Source organism: Rana temporaria, chromosome 12 (genome assembly GCF_905171775.1).
Source record: "Rana temporaria chromosome 12, aRanTem1.1, whole genome shotgun sequence".
NCBI classification, from domain to species: Eukaryota; Metazoa; Chordata; class Amphibia; order Anura; family Ranidae; genus Rana; species Rana temporaria.
The window spans coordinates 66113316-66133886 of NC_053500.1; positions in this window are offsets into that span (position 1 = coordinate 66113316).

Consider the following 20571-nt stretch of genomic DNA (forward strand, 5'->3'; position numbering starts at 1 on the left):
TATCATCAGTTATTTTTCTGCAGAGTGTTTAAAGGGATACAACATGACGGAATGTGCATACATTGCAGAGATATATTACATATGATTTCTATTTAATATTTGGCTTTGACAAATGCTCCCTTTTAATGTATTGCTTCTATTTACAGCACATCCATGCAGTTACACTTATGTTGTAGTGCCCCCTGCCCCAAGCCCCTGTGGCAGCCTTCCACTCACCTGCCCCAATCATCTGAAATATTGGCTGTGCTATTATTTGGCACCGCATAAACACTTGTCAACATTTTACCAACTGGGCCTGAGCATGCACTTTGCACTTTCCATTTATTCCTGCTGAGAGTTTGTTTCTTCTGGCTGGGAAGATTCTGGCAAGTGGCTGTGTAGTGCCAAAAAGCTGCACAGCCAATAACTCTCTGGATCAGAAAAAGATGAATGTAGGGCTGGCAGTGAGGGCTGAGGCATCACACCAAAGGCAGACTAATAGCATTAAATAAAACCTAAGAAGGAGGTTTCAGCAGCCTAAACCTCGACATTTAATAAAACTGCTTTTGGAGCCTACAAAACACATCTTCCTGCACACCTGTTGATTCAAGATGTGCTCTAACTAAAGCCTCATACACACGATCGGACTTCAAATTAACTTTTCAATGGATTTTTGTTTGAAGGGCGTTGGCCGTGAACTTGGTATGCATACACACGGCAGGACTTTTTCAGCAAACTTTCCCAAAATCACGTGGCTCTTCAGCTCTTTACCGCCACCCTTTGGTCAACTTCTGTATTGTTGTCTGATCTCTTGCATTGGTTCTGAGCATGCATGTTTGTACTTTGGACTTAAGTCCGATGGATTTCTGTACACGCGGCAGGACTTTGCCTCATAGGACTTTTGTTGCCGAAAAGTTTGTCTGTTTGCAGAACGAACTTTTGTCCGATGAAAACCGAAAAAGTTTGTCCGATGGAGAGTACACATGTTCGGATTTTTTTAAAAACCTGCTCATTTTGAAGTTTGTTGTCAAAAAGTCCTATCGTGTGTATGGGGCTTTACAGTCAATACTCCTTGGAGAGTTGCCTTTAAAGGTATCTGTCACATAGGGTGCCCATGTGTCAGGGATTGCCTGGGACTGTCCCACAATTGACATGTCTGTCCTTGGTCCCGGGACAGACATGTAGATACCAGTACGGCGGACGGCGATACCAGACGGCGTATCAGTAGATACGCCGTCTTAACTCTGAATCTACGCCGGCGTTAATTCTGGAAACCAGATACGCTTAAATTAGGCTAAGATACGAGCGGCGTAAGTCTCCTACTCCGTCGTATCTTAAAGTGTAATTTTTAGGCTGGCCGCTAGGTGGAGCTTCCGTTGAGTTCGGCATAGAATATGTAAATGAGTAGATACGCCAATTCACGAACGTACGTGCGCCCCCTCGCAGTAAAGATACGCCGTTTCCGTAAGAGATACGCCACGTAAAGATAAAGCTGCCCCTAGGAGGCGTAGTCAATGTTAAGTATGGCTGTCGTTCCCGCGTCAAAATTTGAACATTTTACGTTGTTTGCATAAGTCGTCCGTGAATGGGGCTGGACGTAATTTACGTTCACGTCGAAACCAATACGTCCTTGCGGCGTACTTTGGAGCAATGCACAATGGGATATGTACACGGACGGCGCATGCACCGTTTGTAAAAAACGCCAATCACGTCGGGTCACGAGTAATTAACATAAAACACGCCCCCCATCCTCATTTAAATTAGGCGCGCTTACGCCAGCCGCATTTACGCTACGCCGCCGTAAGTTAGGAGGCAAGTGCTTTGTGAATACAGTACTTGCCTCTCTGCCTTAAGGCGGCATAGCGTAAATACGATACGCTACGCCGTCTTAAAGTTGCAGTGGCGTACCCGAATCTAGGTATTCCAGTGTGCATGAGGCCTAAATGACCATCTTCCTGGTAAGCAGAAAGATCAAAAACTATACTCTCTTCAGGCACCTACCTAGGAGGGAGCTACATAAAAAATACCCAATCATTTGCATTAATTGCAATCATTTGTAATCAGTGCATAGCTATCAAATGCATTTTTGCTTGCACATGATTGGATGATGGAAGTCAGCGGACCTTCCCCTCATTTACTAAGTGCTGGAGTAACTGCATGTGTAAAATGCTCAGTCTATGGGCTTTTAGTAAATCTGCCCCATTACATGTAGTGAAATATATCTATTTTCTCGGGTCATTACTCATTATGTCATATTTTTAAAGCATATTAATTATTTGCTGCAAACCTCTCAATCGATCCAAACATAATACAATGTACATGAATATTAAAATGGTCTCATCCCTTGTTAGAACATATGTCATATGTTGTGGGGGAGACTTTACTTATTCACAATTATTTTTGAAGATATCTTTGTCTCAAATATTCCCTAAACAGAATGGAATTTTATAAATAGACAAGTATTCTTACTAAGGTGTGGAATTTGAGCTGTTAGGAGAGGGGTGTCATCAATTTGAAGGTTTGACGGATGGATACCAAAATGATCTGAGAATGACAATGGCTATTCTCTAACAAGAAAAAAACAGACCTGTCCTAAAAAAAGGCAATGACTTTGCCAAGTATCACAGCAACAATGACTTTAAACCCTGGTTCACATTGTTGCGATTTGACATGCGATTTGACTTGTCAAATCAGAGGCAATTGCCGGCAATGGCATGTCCTAATCAGTGGGACACTGCATTTGTAGCACAGCACCGATTTCAAAAAGTAGTTTCTGTACTACTTTTTGGGATTTTGGGGTGCGATTTACATTGACATCTGTGCGGAAACCCACATAGATGTCTGTGAAATCACAGCCGAAATCGGGACTGACATGCGGGAGCGAAATCATACGAGTTCAGCTGAACTCGCACAGCTTCATTCCCGCAGCTCAGTGTGAACCTAGGCTAAAGCAGAAGACGAGACAGAGGAATCAAATTAAACACCACATCCCAATAGACTATGAAATAAGAGGGGGAAGAGAGGTAACAAACCTCTGGACTTTTAAGGTGATGGGTATGGAAAATGTAATGGACAATTACAATAAATAAAATTAGATTTTTATTACAATGATAAAAAACATGAGAACAATCTTCCATCCATATCAAAAATCGATTGTTCTATAGGAAGGCATATCTACAGACTTTACTACTCAACATGTTTCGCTTTACAGAGCTTCCTCAGGAGATTCCGGTGTGACATATTATATGCTATATACAAGACAAAAGATTATTTATGAATGCGGCATCACGCAGCTACAATCTGTTAAAGGCATTTAGTGAGAGGGAGAGAAAACATCTCTCCCATTTCTCTCTATCTGTTCTGTCCTCCCTATGCTGGTAAGTTTGCTTCTTCCCTTATTGATATTGTACTTCTTTAAAAAGAAGATACTGACTTAGTCCTCAGATATTCATGGGGCTTTATACCTCATGGTGTTGGATTACCTTTCAGGTTCTTCTTGGGGAGCATCAGCTTCTGAACTATTCTACCTTGTTTTGAGTCCATCTCGCTGTGTGTGTATGAACTGCATTCCAGCTGGATATTAACCCTCCTAGCGGTATTCCCGAGTCTGACTCGGGGTGAGATTTTCATACCAAAAGCGGTAACCTGCAGCAGCAGACAAAGTTACTTACCTTGTCCCTGGATCCAGCGATGCCACTGTGCTGTGTGAGCTCGATTCACACAGTGTCCTCCTGTGCCGCCGATCTCCGTTCCCTGCGACGTTACGACGCACGGGAGCGGAGAACGGCGCCAAATTCAAAAACGTAAACAAACACATTACATACAGTATACTGTAATCTTATAGATCACAGTACTGTATGTAAAAAAATACACACACCCCTTGTCCCTAGTGGTCTGCCCAGTGCCCTGCATGTACTTTTATATACAGTAATAAAAACTGTTCTTTCTGCCTGCAAACTGTAGATTGTCCATAGCAACCAAAAAGTGTCCCTTTATGTCAAAAATGGTTTTAGAGTAGCTAGAAAACAGCGATAATAAATTCTAATCACTTGCAGAATTGTGCGATAGCGATTTGTGGGGAAATTCATCATAAAAAAATAAAAGTAATGACAGCGACAATTCTGCAACTGAGCAAATTTCAGTGATTTTGAGTTGATTACATTATTGAATAATTTTTATTATAATTATATTATTACTTGTTATAATTATTTATAATTATTTATTATATTATAATTTATAATTTTGTTTTTAAAAAAATGTCATACCCGGGATGCCTAATAGTCTCTTGTTTGGTCAGATTTAAGTGAGTTATTCCTAAAAATTACAGACCTACAGTATAAAATGCCAAATTTCCTTGCAAATAATGGTACCGCTTTCAGCACCTTTTTTCTGAAAGAATCATACCGCCAGGGAGGTCAACTCTTTCTGGATCTGTACATCATGCTGGACATTAATTCTGACCAGCAAGTAATAACAAAATATAAATTGATTCAATCCTTTCCAGTTTCATCAAGGTAATTTACTGTGACAATCTTTCTATGAATTATTGTTGGATGTTTTTGTTTTACCTCAATATTATAAATTGATGTTTTATACATCTACTATATATATGTTTTTTCTTTCTTCCTTTTTTAGGAACTTTTCTATTATTTAATTTTCCTTCTGCAAACACCGGAGGACATTTCTGTAAAGGGACGTCTTGTGTATATATGGGACATGTACTTTTTTATCTACATTTCAAGTTGTATATTGGTTTAAGCAGTCTGGGTAAGGTTCATCTTTCTCTATATCTATACATTTCTAATGCCATATAATGATATTGGCTTTAGTATCCATTTTTGAATATCTGCGTATTTATTTTATGCCAACACAGTTGATAAATATGTTTTGTGTGTCAAAACAAACCAACATGAGTACTCATTCTAATCTTTTTGTTGTATACAGCATATAATATGTCATACCGGAATCTCCTCAGGAAGCTCTGTTAAGCGAAACATGTTAAGTGGTAATGTCTTTATATATGCCTTCCTATAGAACAATCGATTTTTGATATGGATGGAACATTGTTCTCATGTTTTTTATCATTGTAATAAAAATCTAATTTTATTTATTGTAATTATCTATTACATTTTCCATACCCAACACCTTAAAAGTCCAGAGGTTTGTTACCTCTCTTCCCCCTCTTATTTCATCGTTGTCGAAATACGAACGTTACTGGCCGTTCGCGACAAATTCGAGTGATGTGTCACGGCCCATAATTCACTTCGGCATCGCAGGGCATTGCTGGCTGATGATTGGCCAAGCATGCACTATGACCCGCATGATTGGCCAATCGCAGCTTGCAAAAAACGGAGAGCCATAATTGGCCAAAGCCAGGGTGGCTTTGGCCAATTATGGATCAGGGTGTTTAGTACACGCCCCACACTATAAAAGGCCGCCTGCAAGTCGGCCTTGTGTAGTGTGTTGCGGCGGTGGTTAAAGACAGAGACAGAGGGAGAGACAGTGTCATTTCAATTGAGTTAGATAGAGCAGGCAGGCAGTCAGTTAGAATTGCAGTGTGTAGAGGATATATATGCATCCCAGGTGTTGTATATATATGTATACACTGTATAGTTTAGCTAGATCGGCTCTTCCTAATTTACTGACAGGCAGGCAGGTGATTGTGCTAGCTGCAGTATTCTCACGTGGTGTACTGTCTGTGTCCTCTGCAGTGTGCACCTAAAGCTATGTGGTGTGTGTACTGTCTGTGTCCTCTGCAGTGTGCACCTAAAGCTACGTGGTGTGTGTACTGTCTGTGTCCTCTGCAGTGTGCACCTAAAGCTACGTGGTGTGTGTACTGTCCGTGTTCTCTGCACATTGTGCACCTAACGTAAAGCTGGTGTTTCTCATATTTACTCCTAGAAGCAGGGATCTTCTCATATTAATACTACAGGCAGGGTATATTGCTGGAAGTACTTTCACGTAGTGTACTGTCTGTGTCCTCTGCAGTGTGCACCTAAAGCTACGTGGTGTGTGTACTGTCTGTGTCCTCTGCAGTGTGCACCTAAAGCTACGTGGTGTGTGTACTGTCCGTGTCCTCTGCAGTGTGCACCTAAAGCTACGTGGCGTGTGTACTGTCCGTGTCCTCTGCAGTGTGCACCTAAAGCTACGTGGTGTGTGTACTGTCCGTGTCCTCTGCACATTGTGTACCTAACGTAAAGCTGGTGTTTCTCATATTTGCTCCTAGAAGCAGAGATCTTCTCATATTAATACTGCAGGCAGGGTATATTGCTGCAAGTACTTTCAGGTGGTGTACTGAAATACCACACGCTTTATTTTAGTTACGTTTTTATGTGAATTGGAAAAAACTATTTTGAAAACAGATATGAGCTATTTTACCGCATATTTTTTAAAGTGTTTCTCCATTTCTCCTCACGTCCACTCTCCTCACCCAAAGACGAAGTAGAGGTTTGGGAAGAAAGGATTGCAGCTGGTGCTCAAAATTTTTTGGGAGGCGCAAACAAACGAAGAAAAAAAACATCAATTGCAGCCTCACTGTGCCCATCAAACGCAGCTACTGTGCCCATCAATTGTTGCCACTATGCCCATCAGATGCAGCCACTGTTTCCATCAAACGCAGCATCTGTGCCCATCAATTGTTCCCACTGTGCCATCAAACGCAGCCCCTGTGCCCATCAATTGTCGCCACTGTGCCATGCCATCAATTGTAGCCACTGTGCCATGCCATCAATTGTTGCCACTGTGCCATCAATTGTCGCCACTGTGCCATGCCATCAAAGGCAGCCACTGTGCCATGCCATCAAATGCAGCCACTGTGCCATCAATTGTCGCCATTGTGCCATCAATTGTCGCCACTGTGCCATCAATTGTCGCTACTGTGCCCATCAATTGTCGCCACTGTGCCATGCCATCAAACGCAGCCACTGTGACCATCAATTGTCACCACTGCGCTCATCAATTGCCGCCAGTTTGCCCCCTCAAAACTGCCAGTTTTCCCCGTAAAATGCCGCCAGATTCCCCCCTCAAATACCACCAGATTGCCCGACCCCCCCGCCCCCCCCGCCCGACACTTACCTTTTTTGGGTCAGCCTAGCCATCCCCTGTCCACGATCCCTCGATGTCTTCTCCCACCCTCGATGTCGCTTCAGCCAATCAGGTTACCAGTAACCAGACTCGGTGAACCTGATTGGCTGAGACGAGTGTCAGTGTTAACCAGGGAATGCACACCCCGTGTGTCCCCTGGTTAACTATTTGGAAGCCGATTAGAACCCACAGGCTGTAATCAGGAAGCCTATCAGAGCCAGTAGACACTTCCAAAACCAATCAACTGCTGTTATTCAGATGGCCGGCGCTCACCAGGGGGCTGGCCATCTGAATAGCGGGCGGCAGCGGTGCTGGCGACAATACATAGAGATTCATGCAATGCATGAATCTATGTATTGTTGACTTGAGTGACGGTGCAGGAGAGAGAGGGGGCGGGACTCCTGCACCCACTATGGACGCATCGCCACTGGTGGGAGAGTAGTGCGGTAGATTTAATATAAGAGGTGGGTTTTTTGTGTCTTTGTGGTTTTTAACCTCCCTGGCGGTATGATTATTTCAGAAAAAAGGTGCTGAAAGCGGTACCATTATTTGCAAGGAAATTTGGCGTTTTATACTGTATGCCTGTAATTCTTAGGAATAACTCACTTAAATCTGACCAAACAGGAGTCTAGTAGGCATCCCGGGTATGATTTTTTTTTAAAAACAAAATTATAAATTATAATATAATAAATAATTATAAATAATTATAACAAGTAATAATATAATTATAATAAAAATTATTCAATAATGTAATCAACTCAAAATCACTGAAATTTGCTCAGTTGCAGAATTGTCGCTGTCATTACTTTTATTTTTTTATGACAAATTTCCCCACAAATCACTATCGCACAATTCTGCAAGTGATTATAATTTATTATCGCTGTTTTCTAGCTGCTCTAAAACCATTTTTGACATAAAGGGACACTTTTGGTTGCTATGGACAATCTACAGTTTGCAGGCAGAAAGAACAGTTTTTATTATATAAAAGAACATGCAGGACACTGGGCAAACCACTAGGGACAAGGGGGTGTGTATTTTTTACATACAGTACTGTAATCTATAAGATTACAGTATACTGTATGTACTGTGCTTGTTTACCTTTTTGAATTTGGTGCCGTTCTCCGCCCCAGTGCGTCGTAACGTCGCAGGGAACGGAGATTGGCGGCACACAGAGGCACTGTGTGAATCGAGCCAGCACCCGCTCGCTCACACCCGCTCGCTCACACAGCGCGGTGGCATCGCTGGATCCAGGGACAAGGTAAGTAAACCAAACCTGTGGATTCAGCGAGGCGAGCCTGAGTCTGACTCTGGGTTACCGATATCGTAGCCAAAAAATCTCACCCCGAGTCAGACTCGGGAATACCGCCAGGGGGGTTAAATAATATGCTGAAACGGAGGTGTCTGTAATAAGTATGAAAACTTGATGGTGTGTGATAAAAAAAATGTAAACCATATATTCTATTTGTTTAACTCACACATGAATCATGCAGCTACAGTCACACATTAACATCATTGGTTTCAAAATAACAGCAAGAAACTGCAAAAATTTGGCCTTATGTCCAAAAATTACAGAAATCATTAGATTTGTGTTGCTGCATTTACTACTTTTTTGCAAAATTGTTGCAAATGGTGGACTAAACCTATAGGCCCAGATTCACAGAGAGCGGGCGCACATTACGATGCCGTAGGGCAAACAATGTACACTACGCCAACACAGCGCAGAGAGGCAAGCATGGAATTCACCAAGCCAGTGCTCCCAACGCTGCGCTGGGTTTCCAAGGCGTACGTCGACGTAGGTGGAAGTGGGCGTGACCCCATGCAAATGATGGGCCGAGCGCCAGACAGATACGTATCACGAACTGCGCATGCGCCGAGACGTGGACGCATCCCCCTGCGTATGCTCACAACCACGTCGGAACAACTGCCTAGACTACACCGGATCACTGCGTACGGCGTGAACGTAACATACACCCAGCCAGACAAAAATACGCCGGCTTGTGTTCCCTGGTGCAGACCTTTGCATGTCTGCTGCTGGGTTACACCCCCTTTATGGTGAATAACTTTACGCCGGACGTACAACTTACGCGCACTGCGTCGGGCGAACGTATGTTTGTGAATCGTTGTATTTCACTCATTTGCATATTTGAATGGCTAATCAATGGGAGTGCCACCATGCGTCCAGCCTAAATGTGCGCCCACCCTACTCCGGCGTAGTCAAGTTACGTCGGCGGGATGAAGCCTGTTTTTAGGCGCATCTTAGTTTGTGGGTCTGGCGCACAGATACGACGGCGCACATTTGCACTTACGTCGGCGTATCTTGTTATACGTCGGTGTAAGTGCTTTGTGAATCTGGGCCATAGAAACTAAACAATGATCTATGCCTTGATACTGAAGAAATAATTTTACATGTCCACACAAATGACTGGGACTTTTGTAATCCACTGTAATATTTATCCAGGCACATACATGGTTTTGGTGAAAACAAGTTTAGCTAATTAGTGAAGTGCTGTATATGAAAGTGTTCTTTTGAATCCCTTGGCCCTAAACGTACACAAATATGTGGCCCCACTGGACTGGGCTTTTTTCCCGTGGGGCAGCATATTTGCTGGAACCGCGTTGCACATCTCATTTTCAGCATAGAGCTCGAGGTCTAACCAAGAGCCCTGGGCCCCAAATTTATGATCATGGGCCAGAACTCCAGATTCCGGGTCACCTGATCGCTGTAATCAGTTACTGTAAAGCCCGCCCCCGGGTTTTCTCTCTCTGTGAATGGGTGAGAGAGATTCATTGTATCTCTCTCTTTCCTTGCAGTGAGAGAAAAAAAGTGTGTAATAAAAATATAAAATAATAAAAAATGAAAAAATGACAAAAAAAAATCTAAATCAAGGCTTGATCTAGGTCAGTGCCAGGGTTAGTGTTTGAGTCAAGGACAAGATCCAAGGTCATGGTCAGTTTTTTGTGGACAGGATTTTTTTTTTAACCACTTCAGCCCCAGAAAAATTTACCCACTTCCTGACCAGAGCACTTTTTGCGATACGGCACTGCGTCGCTTTAACTGACAATTGTGTGGTCGTTCCACGTTGCACCCAAACAAAATTGACGTCCTCCTTTTTTCCCCACAAATAGAGATTTATTTTAGTGGTATTTGATCACCTTTGCGGTTTTTATTTTTTGCGCTATAAACAAAAAAAGCTTTTTGCTATAATAAATATCCCCAAAAAAGATATAAATGTTTTTTTTTTCCTCAGTTTAGGGTGATATGTATTTTTCTACATATTTTTGGTAAAAAAATTGCAATAAGCATATATTGATTGGTTTTCGCAAAAGTTATAGCGTCTACAAAATATAGGATAGATTTATGGCATTTTTATTATAATTTTTGTTATTAATAATGCCGGTGATCTGAGATTTTTATTGTGATATTGAGGCGGACACATCGGACACTTTTGATACTATTTTGGGACCATTGTCATTTATACAGCGAACAGTGCTATAAAAATACACTGATTACTGTATAAATGACACTGGCAGGGAAGGGGTTAACACTAGGGGGCGATCAAAGGGTTAAGTGTGTCCTATGGAGTGATTCTAACTGTAGGGGGGATGGTCTCACTAGAACATGACAGAGATCACTGCTCCTGATGACAGGGAGAAGTAGATCCCTGTCATTTTGCTAGGCAGAACAGGGAAATGCCTTGTTTACACTGGCATCTCCCCATTCTGCCTCTCCGTGCCATGATTGCGGGACACTGGCGGACATCGAGTCCCCTGACCTGCCGGCATGGTCACACAGTACATGGCGGGCACTCGCGCGCACACTAGCCTGGGAATTAAAGGGGACGTACAGGTACGCCCATTTGCCCACTGCTGCCATTGTGACGACGTATATTGGCGTGCAGCGGTTGGCAAGTGGTTAATTAGTATCAGTGTCACACAGTCAGTGAGTTTTAGGTAGGATAAAGAAAGCAAAATGCACACTATTGTTTTTAGGCTATACTACGGGTACAAACTAACATACACACATATGTGGTGTCACTGCGATAGTCAGGAGCAGGAGAATTAATTGTGTGTTGTTCTTTGGTGAAGGTTACAGTAGTAACAAGAAATATACAGCTACATTTTTTTCCTTTTGATAATAAAAAAATCAGGAGATATCCATTACTATTTACTAACAAATGAAAGCCCAATTTGTCCTAAAAAAACCTATGAAAAACTCTCCTTACTGTGCATACTCACAAAGCCACTAAAGCATTTTTTTTTTGTGTGTAGAGTGAAATATACCTGGTTGATCCTGCCTTTAGCTGTCTCTCTCATCATCTCGGTGTTCCCACTGCAGCCTGATATTGTGTAGACTACCTGGTGTCCTCTACAAATTTTTTTTTTTTATCTTAATAGCTTCCTTTACCTTAATGCAGTGCTGTTTTTGTGTCCTTATTGTAAGTTTTTGCTCTCAAGTTGCTGTAATTCTTCTCTGATCTCCACGCTTCCTGGTTGTCTGTTTCCTGATAACCACAGTACCAGGAGCTTTCCCTCTGTGGTCACTAACTTCGAGGTGGTGTGATTACTGTGTGTCTAAAACCCCTCAGCACCAATCAGTTTCGTTTTCCAAACCATCAGTGCCCTGTATTGGCTCTGTGACTCTGTACAGCAGAGAGGCAGGAAACAGAATGCAAAAACAAAACTAGAAACTACAGGTACATTATATGATTGATTTTTATCTATTTTTAATTGTTTTTAAAAGGAATCAGTTAACTATTTTGGGCCAGATTCACAAAGAGATACGACGGTGTATCTCCTGATACACCGTCTTATCTTTGACTTACACTGGTCGTATCTATGCGCCTGATTCATAGAATCAGTCTGACAGTCAGATATGGCTAAGATCCGACAGTGTTACACTGTGTAACACGTTGGATCTTATTTTCAATTTGAAAATGGCGCGGGGGGCGTTCCCGCTGATTTACACTGAATAATATGTAAATCAGCGAGATACGTAAATTCACGAACGTACGCGGACCCGACGCAGTGTTGTTACGACGTTTCCGCAGCGGTTTTCCCGGCGTATACTTACCCCTGCTTCTATGAGGCGCAGCCAATGTTAAGTATAGCCGTCGTTCCCGCGTCGAGTTTGAATTTTTTTACGTCGTTTGCGTACGCCCATTCAGAAACCCGCGCGTCGCAAGTTACGCTCACGTCGAAACCACTGACGTCCTAGTGACGTCAGTGGGAGCAATGCACCCCGGGAAATTTCGTGGACGGCGCATGCTCATTTAAATCGGCGCGGGAACGCGTCTGATTTAAATAGTACACTCCCCCTAGCCGCGGAATTTGAATTCCGCCGGGGGTTTTACGATCCGCCGCCGCAAGTTTGGAGGTAAGTGGTTTGTGAATTACCCACTTGCCTCTCAAACTTGCGGCATCGTATCTTAAAACACATAGATCGAGCGGATCTAAAGATCCGCTGATCTACGTGAATCTAGCCCTATGTCTCCATACAGTAATTTCAGCATTTTTTTTTCATTTACAACTCCTTTAATTTCCTCCTTTTACTTATCTTTGCAGTCCACAAAACTATAGTCACACATGTGGGTGTATACACAGCGGTAAATGACACTCCCCTCCCTCCCTACTTATTATCTATATTATGGAAGAGTCCTGGGGCCATCTAATTTGAATTGTCCTTCTGAAACAGTTTTTTGTTTGTCATGTGACTGACACAGCACCAATCAGGGCTGGCCAGACACAGAGCACACATCAGCAGAGTAATAGTTATTATTTGCATAGTATCACTTTATATCTAAAATCTTCTTTTAATTTTCTCTCTTTTTTTTTTTTTATGAATGAGCTTTTAGTAAGTGAAACTGATTATTCCTGAGCACATTCTCACATCCTCGGTCTGTCCAACCTTTTCATAAATTATCACTAGTTGGTTAGAGTGGTGTCAGTACAGAACTCCTTTGCAGACATCATCATTGTAGGACAACAGTGGGCGGAAAATTTCGAGCTCAGGAGTTTAACATCTGTGGATTATTTTAAAGCTTAGGGTAACAGGAGAACTACTACAATCAAATGACCTCATCCAGTCAAGTGAGTCGATCACAAGTTACTTCTAAAATTAAGATTTATGTTAAGCACACCTGGATCCTATATGTGATTTTTTTTTTTTTTTTTTTATTGGAAGCATCATATTTTAAAATATAATATTCAGACTTGATAAAAGTGGTGATGTGATAACACTGGCGAGATCATTTTAATGTTATAAATTGATTTGCAGTTCTGTGAGTAAAATAAGTATTTGATCCCCAAGCAAAGCATGACTTAGTACTTGGTGGAGAAACCCTTGTTGGCAAGCACAGAGGTCAGACGTTTCTTGTAGTTGGTGATCAGGTTTGCACACATCTCAGGAGGGATTTTGGTCTTCTCGAAAGCCGAGTTCCAGTCATTTTTTTGTTTATTATAAGTCAGCAGCTATAAAAACTGTAGCTGCTGACTTATAATAAACACGCGCTCACCTGTCCCAGGATCCAGCAATGCACTCACCCCAGCGCCAACATCTTCACTATGGGCACTCAGCTGAGACAGCTTGCGGTTTCACCGCCGGGTGCCCACTGTGCATGCGTGAACGGCGATGCGCTCTGTGACTGGTCCCAAGGTTTTCTAGGACCTGCCATGTGTCCCAGAAGGGGAAGGAGAACTTCCATTTCCGATCACCTAAAACAACTGGAACAGAAGTGGGAGCAGGTCCATTTAAAAAATGATGTAGTTTCTCCCCCCTCTTCCCAAAAAGCTCAGTTTCACAAGCAGGAGCCGGGGAGAAGGCCTTGAGTGGAACTCCGCTTTAAGGTTGCTTTGCTATCACTTGGCAACTTGAAGTTTCATTTTCTAAGGGATTAAGGTCTGGAGACTGGTTAGGCCACTCCATGACCTTAATGTGCTTCTTCTTGAGCCACTCCTTTGTTGCCTTGGGGGTATTGTTTGGGCCATTGTCATGCTGGAAGACCCATCCACAACCCATCTTTATTGTTGTGGCTGAGGGAAGAAGGTTCTCATCCAAGATTTTGATGTACCTTTAGCGGAGAAACAGCCCCAAAGCATAACGTTTCCACCTCCGTGGTTGACTGTAGGAATGGTGTTCTTTGGGTCAAAGTCAGCATTTTTCCTCCAAACACACAAGTCGATTTAATGCCAAAGAACCAATTTTGGTCTCATCTGACCACAGGATTTTCTCCTAGTCCTTCTCTGAATCATTTAGATGTTCATTGGAAAACTTCAGACGTGCCTGTACATGTGCTTTCTTAACCACTTCAATACAGGGCTTTTATACACACCTCATTACCGGGCCTATTCTGGCACTTCTCTCCTACATGTAAAAATCATTATTCTTTTGCTAGAAAATTATGCAGAACCCCCAAATATTATATATGTTTTTTTAGCAGACACCCTAGGGAATAAAACGACGGTCATTGCAACGTTTTATCTTGCCCAATTTTTTTGTATAATGTGAAAGATTGTGTTACACCGAGTAAATAGATACCTAACATGTCACGCTTTAAAATTTTGCATACTCATGGAATGGCGCCAAACTTCGGTACTTAAAAATCTCCATAGGCAACGCTTTAATTTTTTTTTACAGGTTACCAGTTTAGATTTACAGAGGAGATCTAATTCTAGATTTGTTGCTGGTACTCTAACGCACGCGGCGATACCTCACATATGTGGTTTAAACGGCGTTCACATATGTCGGCGGGACTTACGTGTGCGTTCGCTACTGCGCGCGAGCTACCGGGGACAGGGGCGTTTTAATTTTATTTTTTATTCTTTTATTTATTTTTTTACTTATTTTTTTCTTTTTTTACACTTCTTTTCTAATTATTATTTTTTTTTTTACTTTTATTCCTATTACAAGGAATGTAAACATCCCTTGTAATAGGAAATGTGTGTGACAGGTCCTCTTTATGGAGAGATGTGGGGTCAATAAGACCCCACATCTCTCCTCCAGGCTGGAAACCATGAGATCGGTAAAAAAAAATTCACAGATCTCATGAATACTGTTGCTTACTAGCCGCAATTGCGGCTTTGTTTACTTACGGGGACCCAGGCGTGACATCATCACATCGCGCCCGGGTCCTCCGACGGTCATAGAGATGACTGGTGACCATCTGATCACCAGTCATCTCTATGCTTCCTGCGAGCGCCGGACGATTCTTTCTCTGGGCCCCCGATGGCACGGGAGAGCCCGGAGAAGCACCGGATGGCAGCGGGAGGGGGGGATGTCCCCTCCCGCCGCCTGTAAGAACGATCAAGCGGCGGAACCGCCGCTATGATCATTCTTATGCTGCGCAGAATCGCCGGCAGAACAAACGGATATCTGGATGATGCCTCTAGCTGCAGGCATCATTCAGATATCCACCCCCAAAGCCCAGGACGTCATTTGACGTCCACCCAGGATGGGAGATCCCATCTGTGGACGTCAAATGACAATGGGCGGGTATTGAAGTGGTTAAAGAGGGGGACCTTGTGGGTGCTGCAGGATTTCATTCCATGGTCGCATTCTTCTCTTCTCAGCTGGCTGGAACTTGTAGTCTGCAGCAGGCTGGCTTCAATGCAAACCCTAGCTCCTCAGGCCCCGTACACACGACCAGTTTCCTCGGCAGAATTCAGCTTCCGACCGAGTTTCTGGCTGAATTCTGCCGAGGAAACTGGTCGTGTGTACACTTTCGGCCGAGGAAGCCGACGAGGAGCTCGACGAGGAAATAGAGAACATGTTCTCTATTTTCTCGTTGTTCTATGGGAGCTCTCGTCCTGCCGAGCTCCTCGGCGGCTTCAGGGCTGAACTGGCCGAGGAACTCGATGTGTTTGGCACGTCGAGTTCCTCGGCCGTGTGTACGAGGCCTATGACCACATAGCCCATGAATTCTTGCTCTCAGCTCTAACACTGGCTGGTGTTACAGTATGTCCCACGCTGACACAGGCAAAGTTAGCCAGCACCTGGCTTACATGTGTATTGTTCTGGTCACAGTATGCAAAAAAAAAAAAATGTAGCGCTCACCCCCGAAGGAGCCGCTGGTTGATTTTGGGTTTGGCCTAAGTTACCCTGGCGGTGTCTAGGGGTGTAGTTGTGAGAACAGCGGTAGTGAGCGAAGGTCCAGATAAAGGGTTTTCAATGCTTTATTGTCCAGGCCAAACACGGCCAACATCAACATGAATTGGGAAGGTCAAGGTTGATGAAGGAAAGAGAAGAGAACATTGCGGTATCAGGCCTGGATATTAAATGAAGCAGTCAGTACTGCTTTGTATAGTACCAATTTTGTAACTCGTCGCCACTCTGCTTGGAGTGGGTAAAGTGCCCCCGGACAGACCCCTATAATAGGCCTGGCAGCCGAAGCGTCACACTGAACTAGCTGAGAGGAACAGGTCTCTCTCACAGACCCGGCTCTAGGGCCTCTGCCACAGGCCAATTTCAATAAAGGACTTAGGTGAATAAAGAGAACGAATCCTCCCAGTAGACTTTTCCTATATAGGCCCCCGGATGACAGCAAGCATACCTGTCAGTGGTCTGGACGCCCAATCCCAGACTGGGATTTTCTCAACAGGTCATGGAACCCAGCGAAGCACTGGGGTCTCCTTTCTCCTCAGGATGATGTTCGATGCAGTTTTCAGCTTTGGCCAGGTGGGCCGCACCGACGGGGTCCATGGATGTGAGTACCCTGAAGGTGGATACCGCACCTGGAACGGGGACCCCGCGAAGATTTTTTAACACATGACCCCTGTCACAGATATACTCTCTCACAGCATGCCCCGCGAGGGAAAACTCCTCTAATTGGCTGCTGGAGAAAACTTGCTCTGCCAGAACCACTCTGTCACCAACTGCCGGCAAGGGGTGGTATTGCACAGACTGACTCAGTGGACATTTCTGGAATGACAGAAGTCCTAAATTTAGACAAACCACGAATGGGAGCAAAGTAACTCTCCCATTCCCCACTAACTTTAGCGTAGTGGGGTTCACCCTAAAAACTATTTTCTAACATTACATTGACATGACTCTCGACAATGACAGTATGCCGTTTTTTTTTTTTGCTGCACATACCTTCGTACAGCTATTTTCTTCCCTGGCTTCCGGGTAGTGAATCCCGCGGGAGTGGGCGTTCCTATCCAGCAGGTGATTGACGTGATGACAAAAACTACCTCCCCCCGTCGCATAAGGAGCGTCACGAGTTGCCGAAAGAAGCCGAACGGCGAGTCTGCGCTATACGGCGCCTGCGCACCGCCGTTCGGCTTCTTTCGGCAACTTTTGATGCTCCTTATGCGACGGGGGAGGTACAGTAGTTTTTGTCATCACGTCAATCACCTGCTGGATAGGAACGCCCACTCCCGCGGGATTCACTACCCGGAAGCCAGGGAAGAAAATAGCTGTACGAAGGTATGTACAGCAAAAAAAAAACGGCATACTGTCATTGTCGCGAGTCATGTCAATGTAATGTTAGAAAATAGTTTTTAGGGTGAACCCCCGCTTTAAACTTCCTTCATCCACACGCCAGAGTTTTTTCCATTGATAAACGAAGGAAAAGATACTTTGTTTCCACTTATTCCTGTGTGTGTGTGTTGTAATAAAACTTGGCAGGTTGCCTGGATTTTGTTTACCCAGCTGTGAGAACTCTCTGCACTTGTTAGAGAGAACTGTGACATGCTGTTTTGAAAATTGGGAGGGAAAAAAGATCGCGAATTTGATTCTTCACAATTAATTGCGCAGCTCTAGCTTCCATCAATGAAAAGCGCTCTGTGAATGGAGGAGGAGGACCTTTTATTCATCTGCCTGTCCTCCATTCTGCCTGTTCTATAGCTTCCATTAATAAAAAGTTCTCTCTGAATTGAGGAGGACCTTTCATTCATCTGCCTGTCCTCCATTCATAGAAACTGTTCTATAGCTTCCATCAATGAAAAGTTCTCTCTGAATGGAGGAGGAGGACCTTTTATTCATCTGCCTGTCCTCCATGCATAAAAACTGTTCTATATCTTCCATCAAAGAAAAGGGATCAGTGAATGGAGGAGGAGGAGCTTTCATTCATCTGCCTGTCCTCCATTCATAAAAACTGTTCTATATCTTCCATCAAAGAAAAGGGATCAGTGAATGGAGGAGGAGGAGCTTTCATTCATCTGCCTGTCCTCCATTCATAGAAACTGTTCTATAGCTTCCATCAAAGAAAAGGGATCAGTGAATGGAGGAGGAGGAGCTTTCATTCATCTGCCTGTCCTCCATTCATAGAAACTGTTCTATATCTTCCATCAATGAAAAGCGCTCTGTGAATGGAGGAGGAGGACCTTTCATTCATCTGCCTGTCCTCCTTTCGTAGAAACTGTTCTATAGCTTCCATCAATGAAAAGCGCGCTGTGAATGGAGGAGGAGGAGGACCTTTCATTCATCTGCCTGTCCTCCATTCATAGAAACTGTTCTATAGCTTCCATCAATGAAAAGCGCTCTGTGAATGGAGGAGGAGGATCTTTCATTCATCTGCCTGTCCTCCATTCGTAGAAACTGTTCTATAGCTTCCATTAATGAAAAGTTCTCTCTGAATGGAGGACCTTTCATTCATCTGCCTGTCCTCCATTAATAGTGCGCTTTTCTTTGGTGAAACTCTAGTACAGCTTCTATGAATGGAAGATGGGACAGAGAGGTCACTCTTGATGAATGCTATTAACCCTCACAGCTTTCAGGGATTATCACTGCAGGGTATGGGGGAGCAGAGGATGGACGATTTCACCAGCACAAGGGATAGAAATGGAGGGGCTGTTCCTTGTGTTATTATTATAAAGGATTTATATACAGGATGGTGTTGATTTTTTTGTTTACCTAAACTCAGGCTCTAGTAGCACTTGGGATGGGATAGGATGGAATGGGATGTAAAGAGATGGGATATGGTGTAATGGGTTGGGATAGGATGGGATGGGATGTAATGGGATGGGTCAGGATGAGATGGGATGGGGTGTAATGGGATGGGATGGGACGGGATGTAATGGGATGGGGTGTAATGGAATGGGATAGGTTGTAATGGGATGGCATGGGATAAAATTAGATTGGATGGGATGTAATGGGATGTGATTTAATGGGATGGTATTTAATGGGATGTAATGGGATGGGATGGAATGTGATGGGATAGGATGGGATGTGATGTGACGGGATGTAATGGGATGGAATGTGATGGAATGTGATGGGATAGGATGGGATGTGATGTGACGGGATGTAATGGGATGGGATGTGATGGCATGGGATAAAATGAGATTGGATGGGATGTAATGGGATGTGATTTAATGGGATGGTATTTAATGGGATGGGATGGAATGTAATGGGATGGGATGGAATGTGATAGAATGTAATGGGATGGGATGGAATGGGATGGAATGTAATGGGATGGGATGTAATGGGATGGGATGGAATGTAATGGGATGGGATGGAATGTGATAGAATGTAATGGGATGGGATGGAATGAGATGGAATGTAATGGGATGGGATGTAATGGGATGGGATGGAATGTGATGGGATAGGATGGTAGGTGATGGGATGTTATGGGGTGTAATGGGATGGGCTGGGATGTAATGGGATGCGATGGAATGTAATGGGATGGGATGTGATAGGATGTAATGGGATAGGATGGGATGCAATGTAATGGGATGTGATGGGATGTTTAGAGCCATGGATTTCCATTAGTGGTGATAGTCTTGGAATGTAATGGGATGGGATGGAATGGGATGGGATAGGATGGGATGTGATGTGACAGGATGTAATGGGATGGGATGTGATGGGATGTAATGGGATGGGATGTAATGGGATGGGATGAAATGAGATGTGATGGGATGGAATGGGATGTGATGGGATGTAATGGGATGGGATGGGATGGGATGTGGTGTGATGGGATGTAATGGGATGTTATGAAATGGGATGAAATGGGATGGGATGTGATGGGATGTAATGGGATGCAATGGGATGTGATGGGATGTGGTGTGATGTGATGGGATGTAATGGGATGTGATGGGATGTGGTGTAATGGGATGTGATGGGATGTAATGGGATGTGATGGGATGTAATGGGATGTGATGGGATGTGGTGTGATGTGATGGGATGTAATGGGATGTGGTGTGATGTGATGGGATGGTATGTAATGGGATGGGATGTGGTGTGATGTGATGGGATGTGATGGGATGTGGTATGATGGGATGTGATGGGATGGGATGTGATGGTATGTAATGGGATGGGATGTGATGGGATGTGGTGTGATGTGATGGGATTGGATGGGATGGGATGGGATGGTATGTGATGGTATGTAATGGGATGGGATGGGATGTGATGGGATGTGATGGGATGTGGTGTGATGTGATGGGATGTGGTGTGATGGGATATGATGGGATGTGGTGTGATGGGATGTGATGGGCTGTAATGGGATGGGATGGGATGGTAGATGATGGGATGTAATGGGATGGGATGAGATGGGATGTAATGGGATGTGATGGTAGATG